The following is a 12,487-nucleotide window of genomic DNA, read 5'->3' on the forward strand; positions in this document are numbered from 1 at the left end:
GTAGCCATGACAGGACATTGGGCCTGTTGTCAGGTCTCTTGTAGCCATGACAGGACATTGGGCCTGTTGTCAGGTCTCTTGTGGCCATGACAGGACATTGGGCCTGTTGTCAGGTCTCTTGTGGTCATGACAGGACATTGGGTCTGTTGCCAGGTCTCTTGTGGACATGACAGGACATTGGGTCTGTTGTCAGGTCTCTTGTGGACATGACAGGACATTGGGCCTGTTGTCAGGTCTCTTGTGGTCATGACAGGACATTGGGCCTGTTGTCAGGTCTCTTGTGGTCATGACAGGACATTGGGTCTGTTGTCAGGTCTCTTGTGGACATGACAGAACATTGGGCCTTTTGTCAGGTCTCCTGTGACCATGACAGAATATTGGGTCTGTTGTCAGGTCTCTTGTGGCCATGACAGGATATTGGGTCTGTTGTCAGGTCTCTTGTGGACATGACACGACATTGGGCCTGTTGTCAGGTCTCTTGGGGACATGACAGGACATTGGGTCTGTTGTCAGTTCTCTTGTGGACATGACAGGACATTGGGTCTGTTGTCAGGTCTCTTGTGGTCATGACAGGACATTGGACCACTTGACAGGTCTCTTGTGACCATGCCAGGACATTGGGCCAGTTGTCGGGTTTCTTGTGGACATGACAGGACATTGGGCCAGTTGTCGGGTCTCTTGTGGTCATGACAGGACATTGGGCCTTTTGTCAGGTCTCCTGTGACCATGACAGAATATTGGGTCTGTTGTCAGGTCTCTTGTGGCCATGACAGGATATTGGGTCTGTTGTCAGGTCTCTTGTGGACATGACACGACATTGGGCCTGTTGTCAGGTCTCTTGGGGACATGACAGGACATTGGGTCTGTTGTCAGTTCTCTTGTGGACATGACAGGACATTGGGTCTGTTGTCAGGTCTCTTGTGGTCATGACAGGACATTGGACCACTTGACAGGTCTCTTGTGACCATGCCAGGACATTGGGCCAGTTGTCGGGTTTCTTGTGGACATGACAGGACATTGGGCCAGTTGTCGGGTCTCTTGTGGTCATGACAGGACATTGGGCCAGTTGTCAGGTCTCTTGTGGCCATGCTAGGACTTTGGGCCAGTTGTCAGGTCCTTGTGGCCATGCTAGGACATTGGGCCAGTTGTCAGGTCTCTTGTGGCCATGCTAGGACATTGGGCCAGTTGTCAGGTCTCTTGTGGACATGCCAGGACATTGGGCCAGTTGTCAGGTCTCTTGTGGTCATGATAGGACATTGGGCCAGTTGTCAGGTCTCTTGTGGCCATGCTAGGACATTGGGCCAGTTGTCAGGTCTCTTGTGGACATGCCAGGACATTGGGCCTGTTGTCAGGTCTCTTGTGGTCATGACAGGACATTGGGCCAGTTGTCATGTATCTTGTGACCATGCCAGGACCTTGGGCCAGTTGTCAGGTCTCTTGTGGTCATAACAGGACATTCGGCCAGTTGTCGGGTCTCTTGTGGCCATGACTAGAGATTGGGCCTGTTGCCGGGTGTATTGTGGATATGCCAGGACTTGTTTATACAAGTTAATACTACGTATCTTGTTGTCAATTATAGTCAACCTGGATGGTGTACTTTTTAACCCTCTTTAACTATAAAGGTACATAATCAAGTAGTATTACCTTATTGTCAATACTAGTCAACCTAGATGGTGTACTTTTTAACCCTCTTCAACTATAAAAGTAGATAATCAAGTAGTATTACCTTGTTTTCAATACTAGTCAACTTGGATGTTATACTTTTTAATCATCTTCAACTATAAAAGTACATAATCACGTAGTATTACCTTGTTGTCAATACTAGTCAACCTGGATGGTGTACTTTTTAATCATTTTCAACTATAAAAGTACAAACCCCGTTTCCATATGAGTTGGGAAATTGTGTTAGATGTAAATATAAACGGAATACAATGATTTGCAAATCCTTTTGAACCCATATTCAATTGAATGCACTACAAAGACAAGATATTTAATGTTCAAACTCATAAACTTTATTTTTTTTTTGCAAATAATAATTAACTTAGAATTTCATGCCTGCAACACGTGCCAAAGTAGTTGGGAAAGGGCATGTTCACCACTGTGTTACATGGCCTTTCCTTTTAACAACACTCAGTAAACGTTTGGGAACTGAGGAGACACATTTTTTAAGCTTCTCAGGTGGAATTCTTTCCCATTCTTGCTTGATGTACAGCTTAAGTTGTTCAACAGTCTGGGGGTCTCCGTTGTGGTATTTTAGGCTTCTTAATGCGCCACACATTTTCAATGGGAGACAGGTCTGGACTACAGGCAGGCCAGTCTAGTACCCGCACTCTTTTACTATGAAACCACGTTGATGTAACACGTGGTTTGGCATTGTCTTGCTGAAATAAGTAGGAGCGTCCATGGTAACGTTGCTTGGATGGCAACATATGTTGCTCCAAAACCTGTATGTACCTTTCAGCATTAATGGCGCCTTCACAGATGTGTAAGTTACCCATGTCTTGGGCACTAATACACCCCCATACCATCACAGATGCTGGCTTTTCAACTTTGCGCCTCTAACAATCCGGATGGCTCTTTTCCTCTTTGGTCCAGAGGACACAACGTCCACAGTTTCCAAAAACAATTTGAAATGTGGACTCGTCAGACCACAGAACACTTTTCCACTTTGTATCAGTCCATCTTAGATGAGCTCAGGCCCAGCGAAGCCAACGGCGTTTCTGGGTGTTGTTGATAAACGGTTTTCGCCTTGCATAGGAGAGTTTTAACTTGCACTTACAGATGTAGCGACCAACTGTAGTTACTGACAGTGGGTTTCGGAAGTGCTCCTGAGCCCATGTGGTGATATCCTTCACACACTGATGTCGCTTGTTGATGCAGTACAGCCTGAGGGATCCAAGGTCACGGGCTTAGCTGCTTACGTGCAGTGATTTCTCCAGATTCTCTGAACCCTTCGATGATATTACGGACCGTAGATGGTGAAATCCCTAAATTCTTTGCAATAGCTGGTTGAGAAAGGTTTTTCTTAAACTGTTCAACAATTTGCTCACGCATTTGTTGACAAAGTGGTGACCCTCGCCCCATCCTTGTTTGTGAATGACTAAGCATTTCATGGAATCTACTTTTATTACCAATCATGTCACCCACCTGTTCCCAATTTGCCTGTTCACCTGTGGGATGTTCAAAAATAAGTGTTTGATGAGCATTCCTCAACTTTATCAGTATTTATTGCCACCTTTCCCAACTTCTTCGTCACGTGTTGCTGGCATCAAATTCTAAAGTTAATGATTATTTGCAAAAAGAAAAAAGTTTATCAGTTTGAACATCAAATATGTTGTCTTTGTAGCATATTCAACTGAATATGGGTTGAAAATGATTTGCAAATCATTGTATTCCGTTTATATTTACATCTAACACAATTTCCCAACTCATATGGAAACGAGGTTTGTACATAATTAAGTAGTATTACTTGGTTTTCAATACTAGTCAACCTGGATGGTGTACTTTTGAATCCTCTTCAACCATAAAAGTACATAATTAAGTAGTATTACCTTGTTGTCAATATTAGTCAACCTGGATGTTGTACTTTTTAACCCTCTTTAACTATAAAAGTACATAATCAAGTAGTATTACCTTGTTGTCAGTACTAGTCAACCTGAATGTTGTACTTTTTAATCATCTTCAACTATAAAAGTACATAATCACGTAGTATTACCTAGTTGTCAATACTAGTCAACCTGGATGTTGTACCTTTTTAACCCTTTTCAACTTTAAAATTACATAATCAAGTATTATTACTTTGATGTCAATACTAGTCAACCTGAATGTAGTACTTTTTAATCATTTTCAACTATCTAAATATATAATCACATCGTAGTACCTTGTTGTTATTACTAGTCAAACATGGATGTTGTACTTTTTAATCATCTTCAACTATAAAAGTACATAATCACATAGTATTACTTTGTGGTCAATACTATTCAACCTGGATGTTGTACTTTTTAATCCTCTTCAACTATAAAAGTACATAATCAAGTAGTATTACCTTTTTGTCAATACTAGTCAACCTGGATGTTGTACTTTTTAACCCTCTTCAACTATAAAAGTACATAATCAAGTAGTATTACCTTGTTGTCAATACTAGTCAACCTGGATGGTGTACTTTTTAATCATCTTCAACTATAAAAGTACATCATCAAGTAGTGTTACCTTGTTTTCAATATTAGTCAACCTGGATGTTATACGTTTTAACCCTCTTAAATAAATGATAATAATGATAAATAGGTTATACTTTTATAGCGCTTTTCTACCTTCAAGGAACTCAAAGCGCTTTGACAGTATTTCCACATTCACCCATTCACACACACATTGACACACTGATGGCGGGAGCTGCCATGCAAGGCGCTAACCAGCACCCATCAGGAGCAAGGGTGAAGTGTCTTGCCCAAGGACACAACAGACGTGACTAGGATGGTAGAAGGTGGGGATTGAACCCCAGTAACCAGCAACCCTCCGATTGCTGGCACGGCCACTCTACCAACTTCGCCACGCCGTCTTCAACTATAAAAGTACATAATCAAGTAGTCTTACCATGTTGTCATTACTAGTCAACCTATATGGTGTACTTTTTAACCCTTTTCAAGTATAAAAGTAGATAATCAAGTAGTATTACCTTGTTTTCAACACTAGTCAACCTGGATGTTATACTTTTTAATCATCTTCAACTACAAAAGTACATAATCAATTAGTATCACCTTGTTGTCAATACTAGTCAACCTGGATGGTGTACTTTTTAATAATCTTCAACTATAAAAGTACATCATCACATAGTTTTACCTTGCTGTCAATATTAGTCAACCTGGATGGTGTACTTTTTAATCATCTTCTACTATAAAAGTACATAATCACGTAGTATTACCTTGTTGTCAATACTAGTCAACCTGAATGTTGTACATTTTAATCATCTTCAACTATAAAAGTATATAATTACATAGTAGTACCTTGTTGTCAATACTAGTTAACCTGGATGTTGTACTTTTTAATTCTCTTAAACTATAAAAGTACATAATCAAGTAGTATTACCTTGTTGTCAATACTAGTCAACCTGGATGGTGTACTTTTTAATCCTTTTCAACTATAAAAGTACATAATCACATAGTATTACCTTGTCAATACTAGTCAACCTGGATGGTGTACTTTTTAATCATCTTCAACTATAAAAGTACATAATCAAGTAGTATTACCTTGTTGTCAATACAAGTCAACCTGGATGGTGTACTTTTTAACGCTCTTCAACTACACAAGTACATAATCAAGTAGTAATACCTTGTTTTCATTACTATTCAACCCGTATGATGTACTTTTTAACCCTTTTCAACTATAAAAGTATATAATCAAGTAGTGTTAACTTGTTGTCAATACTAGTCAACCTGGATTGTGTACATTTTAATAATCTTCAACTATAAAAGTACATAATCACGTAGCATTACCTTGTTGTCAATACTAATCAACCTGGATGGTGTACTTTTACCCTCTTCAATTTTATAAGTACATATTCAAGTAGTGTTACCTTGTTGTCAATATTACATACTTGCCAACCCTCCCTGATTTTCCGGGAGACTCCCGAAATTCAGCGCCTCTCCCGAAAACCTCCCGGGACAAATATTCTCCCGAAAATCTCCCGATTTTCAGCCGGCGCTGGAGGCCACGCCCCCTCCAGCTCCATGCGGACCTGAGCGAGGACAGCCTTTTTTCACGTCCACTTTCCCACTATATAAACAGCGTGCCTGCCCAATCACGTTATTCCATACGAGGCGTCCTGCATACCGCCGATGAGCATGGTGCAGATGGAGAAGATCTTCTCGGCGTCCGTGTTGGCGCACACGTTGCCAAAGCCGACGCTGGTCAGGCTGCTGAGGGTGAAGTAGAGGGCGGCGATGTACGAGCTGCGCACCGACGGGCCGCCGACCGTGTTGTTGACGTAGGGCAGTGGTCCCCAACCACGCGGACAGATTGGTACCGGGCCGCACAAAAAAAAAAAAAAAAAAAAAAAGCAATTTTTATTTATTTATTAAATCAACATAAAAAACGCAATATATACGTTATATAACAATATAGATCAGAGGTCTCAAACATGCGGGCCAATTGCGGCCCGCGAGACGTTATTTTGCGGCCCCCACCTTAATATGAAAGTATAATGTTAGTGCGGCCCGCGAGTTTTAAATGAATGGCGCTTGACAGCGTTGTGTGAGGAGCTGAAGGAATCTACCAATCACGGTGTAGTATGTGGCTCTCAACTATATTGAGGGCATGCCATGATGGCACTGCCTTTAATGTCACCTGACATCACGCAGTCTTTTTCTCCATACTAACAGCGTGCCCGCCCAGTCACGTGTTGTGTGCGGCATCTGCATGCACACACAAGTGATTGCAAGACATACTTGAGCAAGTCATACAGGTCTGACTGAGGGTGTTCATATAACCAACTTTAACACTGTTACAAATATGCGCCATACTGTGAATCCACACCAAACAAGAATGACAAACACATTTCGGGACACATCCGCACCGTAACACAACATAAACACAACAGAACAAATACCCAGAATCCTTTGCAGCCCTAACTCTTCCGGGCTACAAAAACACCCCCGCTACCCCCAACCCCGCCCACCTCAACACCCCCTAAATGAGGAACAATTTTTTTTTTTTGCAAATAATCATTAACTTAGAATTTATTGGCATCAACATGTTGCAAAAAAGTTGGTACAAGGACATTTTTACCTCTGTTACATGGCCGTTCCTTTTAACACCACTCAGTAAACTATTGGGAACTGAGGAGACCAATTTTTGGAGCTTTTCAGGTGGAATTCTTTCCCATTGTTGCTTGATGTACAGCTTAAAGGCCTACTGAAACCCACTACTACCGACCACGCAGTCTGATAATTTATATATCAATGATGAAATCTTAACATTGCAACACATGCCAATACGGCCGGGTTAACTTATAAAGTGCAATTTTAAATTTCCCGGGAAACTTCCGGCTGAAAACGTTTCGGTATGATAACGTTTGCGCGGGACGTCACAGGTTGAAGCAGACATTTTGGAATAGCATGGTGGCCAGCTTAAAGGCCTAATTAAATGAATTTTTTAAATTAAAACGGGGATAGCAGATCCATTTTATGTGTCATACTTGGTCATTTCGTGATATTGCCATATTTTTGCTGAAAGGATTTAGTAGAGAACATCGACGATAAAGTTCGCAACTTTTGGTCGCTGATAAAAAAGCCTTGCCTGTACCGGAAGTAGCGTGATGTCACAGGTTGAAAGGCTCCTCACATTCCCCCATTGTTTACACCAGCAGCGAGAGCGATTCGGACCGAGAAAGCGACAATTACCCCATTCATTTGAGCCAGGATGAAAGATTCGTGGATGAGGAACGTGAGAGTGAAGGACTAGAGTGCAGTGCAGGACGTATCTTTTTTCGCTCTGACCGTAACTTAGGTACAAGGGCTCATTGGATTCCGCACTCTCTCCTTTTTCTATTGTGGATCACGGATTTGTATTTTAAACCACCTCGGATACTATATCCTCTTGAAAATGAGAGTCGAGAACGCGAAATGGACATTCACAGTGACTTTTATCCCCACGACAATACATCGGTGAAGCACTTTAGCTACGGTGCTAACATGATAGCATCATGCTTAAATGCAGATAGAAACAAAAGAAATAAGCCCCTGACTGGAAGGATAGACAGCAGATCAACAATACTACTATCAGGAGACACCGAACCAAACACTGGACCTGTAAATACACGGTTAATGCTGTGCCGCCTGTCGAAGCCTAGCAATGCTGTTGCTAACGACGCCATTGAAGCTAACTTAGCTACGGGACCTCGTCAGAGCTATGATAAAAACATTATCTCTCCACCAACGCCAGCCCTCATCTGCTCATCAACACCCGTGCTCACCTGCGTTCCAGCGATCGACGGCGCGACAAAGGACTTCACCCGATCATCGATGCGGTCGGCGGCTAGCCGACCGGCGGATAGCGTCTGCTATCCTCAAAGTCCTCCTGGTTGTGTTGCTGCAGCCAGCCGCTAATACACCGATCCCACCTACAGCTTTCTTCTTTGCAGTCTCCATTGTTAATTGAACAAATTGCAAAAGATTCACCAACACAGATGTCCAGAATACTAAATAAACAGAGCTGTTTGTATTGAGATACAATGTGTCCGAATACTTCCGTTTCAACCATTGACGTCACGTGCAAACGTCCTCATACATAGACGTTTTCAACCGGAAGTTTCGCAGGAAATTTAAAATTGCACTTTATAAGTTAACCCGGCCGTATTGGCATGTGTTGCAATGTTAAGATTTCATCATTGATATATAAACTATCAGACTGCGTGGTCGATAGTAGTGGGTTTCAGTAGGCCTTTAAGTCGTCTGTTTTCACCACATAATTCCACAGTATTCTGGACATCTGTGTTGGTGAATCTTTTGCAATTTGTTCAATTAACAATGGAGACTGCAAAGAAGAAAGCTGTAGGTGGGATCGGTGTATTAGCGGCTGGCTACAGCAACACAACCAGGAGGACTTTTAGTTGGATAGCAGACGTGCTACCGTGAGTACAGCTCTGGCTTCCCAACATTTGATCGCTTGCCCGTCCTTGTGTGCCGCTATGTGCAATTCACGTACGTAACTTTGGGGAAATATATGTTTCTTGCCGACTCTGATGGCGGCCGGGGTGTCATCGAAAGCTACAACGCCGTCCGCCGCCGCGCCGCTGTCCTCACCTGTCTGGGTTGACTTCCTCCGTCTCCGGGCCGCCGACTGCACCGATGATCGGGTGAAGTCCTTCGTCGCGCCGTCGATCGCTGGAACGCAGGTGAGCACGGGTGTTGATGAGCAGATGAGGGCTGGCGTAGGTGGAGAGCTAATGTTTTTAGCATAGCTCCGTAGCTAAGTTAGCTTCAATGGCGTCGTTAGCAACAGAATTGCTAGGCTTCGCCAGGCTGGACAGCATTAACTGTGTGGTTACAGGTCCAGGCTTTGGTAGTATTGTTGATCTTCTGTCTATCCTTCCAGTCAGGGGCTTATTTCTTCTGTTTCTAACTGCAGTTAAGCACGATGCTATCACGTTAGCTCCGTAGCTAAAGTGGTTCGCCGATGTATTGTCGTGGAGATAAAAGTCACTGTGAATGTCCATTTCGCGTTCTCGACTCTCATTTTCAAGAGGATATAGTATCCGAGGTGGTTTAAAATACAAATCTGTGATCCACAATAGAAAAAGGAGAGAGTGTGGAATCCAATGAGCCCTTTTACCTAAGTTACGGTCAGAGCGAAAAAAGATACATCCTGCATCGCACTCTAATCCTTCACTCTCACTTTCCTCATCCACAAATCTTTCATCCTGGCTCAAATTAATGGGGTAATTGTCGCTTTCTCTGTCCGAATCGCTCTCGCTGCTGGTGTAAACAATGTGCAAATGTGAGGAGCCCTTCAACCTGTGACGTCACGCTACTTCCGGGACAGGCAAGGCTTTTTTATCAGCGACCAAAAGTTGCGAACTTTATCGTCGATGTTCTCTACTAAATCCTTTCAGCAAAAATATGGCAATATCGTGAAATGATCAAGTATGACACATAGAATGGATCTGCTATCCCCGTTTAAATAAAAAAAATCCATTACAGTAGGCCTTCAAGTTGTTCAACAGTCCGGGGTCTCCGTTGTCGTATTTTACGCCTCATAATGCACCACACATTTTCAATGGGAGACAGGTCTGGACTACAGGCAGGCCAGTCTAGTACCCGCACTCTTTTACTACAAAGCCAAGCTGTTGTAACACGTGGCTTGGCATTGTCTTGCTGAAATAAGCAGGGGCGCCCATGATAACGTTGCTTGGATGGCAACATACAGTATGTGGCTCCAAAACATGTATGTACCTTTCAGTATTAATGATGCCTTCACAGATGTATAAGTTACCCATGCCTTGGGCACTAATACACCCCCATACCATCACAGATGCTGGCTTTTGAACTTTGCGCCTATAACAATCCGGATGGTTCTTTTCCTCTTTAGTCCGGAGGACACGATGTTCACAGTTTCCAAAAACTATTTGAAATGTGGACTCGTCAGACCACAGAACACTTTTTCACTTTGCATCAGTCCATCTTAGATGACCTCGGGCCCAGCGAAGCGTTTCTGGGTGTTGTTGATACATGGCTTTGACTTTGCATAGTATAGTTTTAACTTGCACTTACAGATGAAGCGACCAACTGTAGTTACTGACAGTAATTTTCTGAAGTGTTCCTGAGCCGATGTGGTGATATCCTTTACACACTGATGTCTCTTTTTGATGTAGTACCGCCTGAGGGATCGAAGGTCTGTAATATCATCGCTTACGTGCAGTGATTTCTCCAGATTATCTGAACCTTTTGATGATATTATGGACCGTAAATGGTGAAATCCCTAAATTCCTTGCAATAGCTGGTTGAGAAATGTTGTTCTTAAACTGTTCGACAATTTGCTCACACATTTGTTCACAAAGTGGTGACCCTCGTCCCATCCTTGTTTGTGAATGACTGATGGAAGCTGCTTTTATACCCAATTGTGGCACCCACCTTTTCCCAATTAGCCTGTTCACCTGTGGGATTTTCCAAATAAGTGTTTGATGAGCATTCCTCAACTTTCTCATTCTTTTTTGCTTCTTATGCCAGCTTTTTAGAAACATGTTGCAGGCAAATTCCAAATTACCGTATTTTCCGGACTATAAATCGCAGTTTTTTTCATAGTTTGGCCGGGGGTGCGACTTATACTCAGGAGCGACTTATGTGTGAAATTATTAACACATTACCGTAAAATATCAAATAATATTATTTAGCTCATTCACGTAAGAGACTAGACGTATAAGATTTCATCGGCTTTAGCGATTAGGAGTGACAGATTGTTTAGTAAACGTATAGCATGTTCTATATGTTATAGTTATTTGAATGACTCTTACCATAATATGTTACGTTAACATACCAGGCACGTTCTCAGTTGGTTATTTATGCGTCATACAACGTACACTTATTCAACCTGTTGTTCACTATTCTTTATTTATTTTAAATTGCCTTTCAAATGTTTATTCTTGGTGTTGGGTTTTATCAAATAAATTTCCCCAAAAAATGCAGTGCGACTTCTATATGTTTTTTTCCTTCTTTATTGTGCATTTTCGGCTGGTGCGACTTATACTCCGAAAACTACGGTAGCTAATATTTGCAAAAAATAAAGTTTTCCAGTTCGAACATTAAGTATCTTGTCTTTCAAGTCTATTCAATTGAATATAAAGGATAAATAAATGGGTTATACTTGTATAGCGCTTTTCTACCTTCAAGGTACTCAAAGCGCTTTGACAGTATTTCCACATTCACCCATTCACACACACATTCACACACTGATGGAAGGAGCTGCCATGCAAGGCGCTACCAGCACCCATCAGGAGTGAAGTGAAGTGAAGTGAATTACATTTATATAGCGCTTTTTCTCAAGTGACTCAAAGCGCTTTACATTGTGAAACCCAATATCTAAGTTACATTTAAACCAGTGTGGGTGGCACTGGGAGCAGGTGGGTAAAGTGTCTTGCCCAAGGACACAACGGCAGTGACTAGGATGGCGGAAGCGGGGATCGAACCTGCAACCCTCAAGTTGCTGGCACGGCCGCTCTACCAACCGAGCTATACCGTCCCAGGAGCAAGGGTGAAGTGTCTTGCCCAAGGACACAACGGACGTGACTAGGATGGTAGAAGGTGGGGATTGAACCCCAGTAACCAGCAACCCTCCGATTTGCAAATCATTGTATTCTGTTTTAATTTACCATTTACACAATGTGCCAACTTCACTGGTTTTGGGTTTTGTACTTTTATAGTTGAAGATGATTAAAAAGTACACCATCCAGGTTGACTAGTATTGACAAGTTAATACTACGTGATTATGTACTTTTGTAGTTGAAGATGATTGAAAAGTACAACATCCAGGTTGACTCATATTGACAACAAGGTAATACTACTTGATTATGTACAATCCCCAAAACCAGTGAAGTTGGCATGTTGTGTAAATGATAAATAAAAACAATACAATCATTTGCTAATCCTTTTCAACCTATATTCATTTGAATAGACTGCAAAGACAAGATACTTAACGTTCAAACCGGAAAACTTAGTTATTATTTGCAAATATTAGCTCATTTGGAATTTGATGCCTGCAACATGTTTAAAAAAAGACTGAGAAAGTTGAGGAATGCTCATAAAACACTTATTTGGAACATCCCACAGGTGAACAGGCTAATTGGGAACACTTCAAAAATCAGTTCCCAAACGTTTACTGAGTATTGTTAAAAGGAAAGGCCATGTAACACAGTGGTAAAAATGCCCCTGTGCCAACTTTTTGGCAATGTGTTGCTGCCATTAAATTCTAAGTTAATGATTATTTGCAAAAATTAACAAAG

At 42.0% G+C, this 12,487-nt stretch overlaps 1 protein-coding gene across 4 annotated transcripts in view; it reads left to right on the top strand.

Annotated features, from left to right (window-relative positions):
- The window catches only part of LOC133646736 (protein TALPID3-like), a 39,436-nt gene that overhangs the window by 7,190 nt on the left and 19,759 nt on the right, over positions 1-12,487 (top strand). The gene's annotated exons all lie outside the window — the stretch shown is intronic.

The sequence above is a fragment of the Entelurus aequoreus genome, linkage group LG03, assembly GCF_033978785.1.
Source record: "Entelurus aequoreus isolate RoL-2023_Sb linkage group LG03, RoL_Eaeq_v1.1, whole genome shotgun sequence".
NCBI classification, from domain to species: Eukaryota; Metazoa; Chordata; class Actinopteri; order Syngnathiformes; family Syngnathidae; genus Entelurus; species Entelurus aequoreus.